The sequence below is a fragment of the Lactuca serriola genome, chromosome 5 (assembly GCF_051521515.1).
Source record: "Lactuca serriola cultivar US96UC23 chromosome 5, Lser_US96UC23_V15, whole genome shotgun sequence".
Lineage (NCBI taxonomy): Eukaryota > Viridiplantae > Streptophyta > Magnoliopsida > Asterales > Asteraceae > Lactuca > Lactuca serriola.
In genome coordinates this window covers 118,801,320-118,807,883 of record NC_136412.1, presented here as the reverse complement: position 1 = coordinate 118,807,883, position 6,564 = coordinate 118,801,320, and positions in this window count along the sequence as shown.

Here is a 6,564-nt window from a genome sequence, read left to right as displayed (position 1 = left end):
TAGTATTTAAGGTGCATGCATGTACCGTATTTTATATCTTTCGAAATAGTCGTGTAACCCTACACACCTCTACAGTAGCAATTCTTCATCGAGTTCTTCTGAGGCTGTGGCTTTTAATCATTAAGAAAATTTTTATCTTTCTATCGTGTTCATATTCTTTATCTGTTTGAATGTATTCGATGTAACTAGGATTCAATCCTAACATATAGGTTTGGCGTTTGGCTCACGGCGTAAGAGGATGTAATCCTTTATAACGATATAAATGTTAGTAATGTCAATAAGGACTCAAAAAATGTATGAAAACGATAAGGGTCGAAGGAGGATTCAAAAATATAGGAAAGATTCATGCAACGAAATAGTGTGATGTTTAATCAGGCATGAAAATTTAAGGTTAAAGGTTGGGCATGAAACATGCTAGTAATTTAGGAAGTGTATGATCGTTGTATACTCGAGTTAATCACTATTGTATCTAGGGGTCTCGAACTAGGCCTTATAAGTTTTTGTCATAAGGGGAATGGTTTGTGCTTGATTTAGTATATTCAAAGTAAAGATGGTAGGGTAAGAATCACCAAAGATAAGATTTAGAATCAAAAAGGTATCCTAGGCTAAGTTTTAAGGTCAAGATGGAAACAACTGATAATTAAAATTGTAGCGTAGAAGAGAAGTCCACATATCAGTAGCAATGGGTTGAGCTTCCGTGCCTCCTCGAGTGTCATATTAGAGATTCTCGCCAATAGCATCCAAGTGATTACTTGTGGCGACTCATCTACTTTCTAACAATATGCTCCAATTCTCATCGGTGTCGGTATCGAAACGATTTTCCTATTTGTAACTCTAGTACAAAGACGATGAAGATGTATTGAGGTATAATTGATATAGATCTTGACTTAAGATTATTACTAGTGTCTATGTAGCTACTAACCATACATCTAAATTCAATGGCTACCAAGGAAAACTCATTCTCAGCACTAAGTAGATTGTTCCTAGAATGGTTAGTGGTATAACCTAAGTGGTTAACCTAGCACATCATAAGGAATAAGAATATCTATAAATAAACACATTGTGATAATAGTGCATTTAGTTTCTAAGCGTACCTAGATGAATGCATATAATATGCAATGCCCGTACACGCACCAAAATTTTTTGTTTATGTTTAAGTTCAAAATCGTTTTGAATATAATTCTACTATAACCGTTTCCAGCCTCACATTAACTTTCCTAAATTAAGCATAGTTGGCCAGACTATACTTAATTAAAGTCTAATAATGCGTACTCGAATTTGTTATACCAATAGTATGTTTAGTATTTAAAAAAAATGTTTTGAAATTTTTTGGCTATAGTTGTAGTTCTCCAAAGGAAAAAGCGGTATCCTCTATAACATTCGGCTCTGATACCATTTCTGTCACACCTCGCTTAAAGCGGAAACACGGGACGTAACGGTACAAAGGGTCTCATAGCAAAAGTTAAAAGACAACTCCAACCATAGTATTAAAAAGCATTATAATTTACAATGAGTTTGAACAACTTTTTATAATAAATTACAATGTATTGAAAGACAACACATGCAAATGCTTCTACAAGTGTTGTGTCTCTACGTGCCTCTTACGAGGTGATTTCTAAAAAAACATGTAAAAAGAGCGTCAACTATAAAACTAGTTGGTGAGTTCACACGTTACAAATAATATTGGTTTCATGAATCGTAATCAAAGTTTTGATAGAAGTTTCCATAAATTAAAGAACATTGCTAAAATGAGCAAATAAGTTTACATAAACAAAGTTCGTTGTTATCATGAGAAATAAAGTTCGTTGCTAAAATGAGTAAACAAGTTTCATTGCTATAATGAGCAAACAAGTACGTTGCAACACGGAGCAAACAAGTTCATTGTTAAGATAAGTAAATAAGTTTCCAATAATAAAACTTCGTTGCTATAATGAGAAAGAAAGTTTGTTGCTATAATAAGAAAGCTAGTTTGTACGTATATGAGAAAACAATGAGTTCACAACCAAGCCTATAACTGATGCCCTATCAAGATCTATGCTTATTATTCTATAGATGAATATGGTATCATGCACTCAAGCAATCAGGTGAGTGGGGAGTTGTCAATTCCTAATAGCGCTATCTGTAATGACCATTGACTCAGAGAGTTAATGGTCGGAGTAATGTGTAAGGGACTTAACACGATAAGGCCTCATGTTTCAAGTTGCATAGACATACGTAGCAAAATATAACAATCAAGTTTGATACAAATCAATTTAAATACAACAAACAACAAATAGTTTTCGGACATGCTTTTCCACCCCAGAACACAAAACCGAAATAGGGGTAGACGTGAATACTCATAATCCTTTGAGATGATGCAAATGTTGCCTTGAACTAAGTTCCACTTGTACCATTATCGATCCCTACAATGATGTTGCACACTAATGAGTCTCTAATTGAAATATAATACTAGTATACTTGCATTCTACAATAGAATTATGCCAATAATGTGTCAAAATTTTGATACCGATAAGTTACAAACATTTTTTTTTGTGAAAATTAGATTTTCACGAATCAATTGTTATATAACAATTTAAGTAGAAAATTTCCATTATTGAAATGTTAAAATTTAACATTTTAGGAAGTGTTCCAATGATTAAATATTCAAAAACTAAATCAATTTAGTTTTAAAATTTCCCAAACTTTGTGTTTTAATTCTAACTGAAATCAAAAACCTTAAGACAAATTTTCTTGAATTTTTGAATTTTCTAACTATTTTTCATCATTTTTATTTCTTGAATAATCATAAATAATGGGAAAATAGTAAATGATCATGAAAAATTCTTAGAGTTTTTGTATAACTGTTTCATAGCATCCATGAACTAGGAAAGTTATTAAATGCTACTTTTCAATAATAAACCCGCCTTTTGTAATTTTATTGTGGTTTACATCAAGGAATTCTAATTAATTAGAAAAAAGTAAGTAAAAATCTATTTGTGTTCTAATTGCAGTCAAAGAATTCCAGAAAATATTTCGTTCATTTTAGACTTGTATAGTCATTTTTCCTATATTTAATTCTCTAAATAGATACAAATTCATGAAAAATAGTAATCAATTAAGCGAAATCCCCAACCTTTGTGCACCACTGTTGTGAAACTTACATAATCTGGGAAAAATACATAAACTGATTTTCAAACAAATTATATCGATTTTTATGACTTTTGTTTATTTATTCTATCAAAATAGAGATAAATAGAAAACAGTTTCAAAAATTCCACAAGCGTTTTGTCACTTATAAAAGCTGCAAAAAAATATAAAAGTTTGTTTTCAAACGGTGTAGCTATTTTTAATAGTTTTATTCACTCTAATAAGCATTAATTCGTGTATAATTACTAAGTTGTTAAGGAAAATTACCAAACTTTTTGTAAAATTCATACACAGTGTATATAAGCTGGGATAAATACCAAATGTGATCTTCATATACTAGAGTCCGAGTTTTGGTTTTATGTGTCTTTAATCATCGGAAAATAGAACATAAATAGCATACAGAAGAGAAAAATAATCCAACTTCTTATATAGCATCTTAATGTAATATAAGATGTTTTGGTAAATTTTCATGAATAGTGTATGAGTAAAAATATTTTTGTCGATTTTAGTCTATTATATACCCAAAAATCGAGGACTAAATACATAATGAAAAATCCCCAAAATATTTTTCTGAGTATTCCACATGATATAAGGGTTGTGAAAAATAATAGATGGGCTTTTTACCTTCTCTATCATTGTTTTATGATTTATTGGAACTAAACAAAAGAAAATTTAAAAAACCAATCAAAGTGTGACCAAAATCGATGAAACTTAATGAGAGCCATTTATTAACTTTAAGGGTCATCCACAAATTTATATAGCATTTACAGACCTCCAAAAATATTTTATATGATTTATGGCCTTGTTTCCTTGTAACAATTACAATAAATCAAAGAACTGAAAACAATTCTTGGGATTTTCCATATCATTTTAATTTCTTACTGGGATTATGAGAAAATTTTATTTTGTTCAAAAAATGAGATTTAGATTTTTATTTGTGAATAAATCTTTTATGACATATTTGAAAAGTTTTTTTTAACAACATACTTTGATCATCTAGCATCTATGCTTGAAGATCATCACATGCATGATGGTTTGAAGACCATTCATGAGTTTAAAATGTTCAAAAGTCGTTTTTGAAAGAAAAATCATGGTTCGTGTGGTGATTTTCCGCCAAAATTTTTTATATGTGCATTATGTTGATTTTGACTTAGGTTTTGGTCATGGGACTTCACCATTACAATATGCATGTTGTTTTTGATGGGTTTTATACAAAAGAACATCATATGTGCTCATGCAAACCCTAAAGCTTGGATCTAGGTTTCTCTATTGTACATGCAATTCATCCAAGACTCAAGAACCCTAATCTAGCATATGTATTTCGAAATAGACATAAGAATACAGATCTAGATGATTACCTCTTCTTCAATGGCTTGAATCTTCTTGTCTTTGGAGCTTAGAGTCACAAGTGTCACTCCTCTAATTGCTTACAAACACCACAAACAAGAGGATGACTAAAGAGAAGGAGGAGGAGGCACCAAAAACATCTAGAGTTCTCTTAGAAGTGTTAGCCACGTTTTTAGGGCCTTAGAGGTTCCTTATATAGGTAGGTTATTAGGGTTTTCAACTAAGAAACCCTAATTTGACTGCTTATGCCCTAAGCAGCCCATGGACTCCCTTTAGAACACCCCTTGGATGATTTCTTTATGGGCTTCCCATAGAATCCGTCCAACCTATGTTCTAAGGTGATCCGTAGCCCAAGTGTAATTATCTTATAATTACAATTCCAGTCCCCTAAGTTTAATTAATGTCTTTTAGTCACAAAACTAATTCTTAATTAATTCTTGACTATTATTAATTAAATTATATGATTTCTCCTTTAATATATTATTCATATAATATATTAATAGATCATAATTAATCCTCTTTCACCATAAATCATCCTATCAAGTTGCTTTGGTGAAGGCAACCCAAAAGGACCATACACAACCGGGTCAAGTACATACCAAATATAGTTCCGAGCTTAAACACTAATCCAACAGTCTCCCACTTGGATAAGTGTAGTAACTATAATGTAAGTACAATCCGATTAGCAATCGTAGCTCTCAAAGACATTGTCGAACTTTGGTCTTATCAACAACCTGTCGTTTAGATAATGGATCATATATTTCTCCATTCTAGATATCGTATAGACGTGAGACATGGATTGAAATCATTCTCTCAGTTTATGTGTTGTTTCCTGATTTCCGATTTATGACGACTGACAACAGACTACAATTGAACACATCAACTTAGTCCCGGCTTGGCCAAGCGCTTAGGGTGTCACCACTAAATCATCGAGGGGCCCACAAATATCGCTTTTATCCCACTTTGGGTAAAAGGAACAGATAAACTTCGACTCAATGGTCGCTTGTACTCACTCACCGAATCACACACAACAATACGTTTTATAACACCAAGTTAATGGTGCGTTTACATATTATCAATGTGTAACCGAATCACAAGATAAAACTTACACATTTTCGTTTCAAGAATATAAGATATTAGCATCTCACCAATCACTCATAATAAATCCCATGAAGCGATCTAAGTGAGCGTGGGTTTAATCTAATACTTTAATCTTATAGCAACACTCATGAACCCTGCAGCAAACTTTTTCTATGTCTAAAACACTTTAGACAGTCTACAGTCAGATTCATGACAGTCTTCTTTCATACCTACTTCCAAAGAATGAGCGACTGTGGAGGGTTTGAATAATCTTATTATTCGGGAAGTCAAAACATGCAAAGTGAAACACAAGAATAATACTAATCCTATATGGTCCCAAACTATTGATAATAAATAAAACATTTTATTTAATCACCATATTGATTACTCATTGTTTGTTGTTTCTCGTAATCAACGTCTTACTTGAATTATAACAACAGTTGTCCCATGCTCTTAGCATGCACACTATGTTTACCTATGGTCCTTACTTTGTGAAATAGATCAAATGAACACATTTCCAATGATTCACATTTCACAATTCCTAATCCATTAGTGTAAGAATACAAAATTCTCGTCATTGCTAGAATATGTTAGATTCTAACATTTTATTCAACGGTCCTTTCGTAATAGCACATCGCCAAATCACCAAGACTTTGCCAATGAAATTACAAAGTACTCTATTGGATATTGTTACAAGACAATTCCATAGTGATGAAGTCTCATATTCAAAGTACTTTCCTTTGAACATCCTTCTTGCATAAAATTTTCTAATCTAGACATTGATTCTCGATATCCAACTCCCAATAAGGAAACATTTCTGTATTTTTCATATGACAACTCATTCTAAATAGAATCTTATCTTTTAATAATAATGTCAATATGGTCCATCCATGACTATACTTCCAACTGTCCACAAGCGACCAATCCATGGCGAACCTTAGATTGTCCTTGACAGTTGTTTAATTATTTTAGTCAAATCCGGTTCAATTCCCTTTTTCCCTCTAAATACCC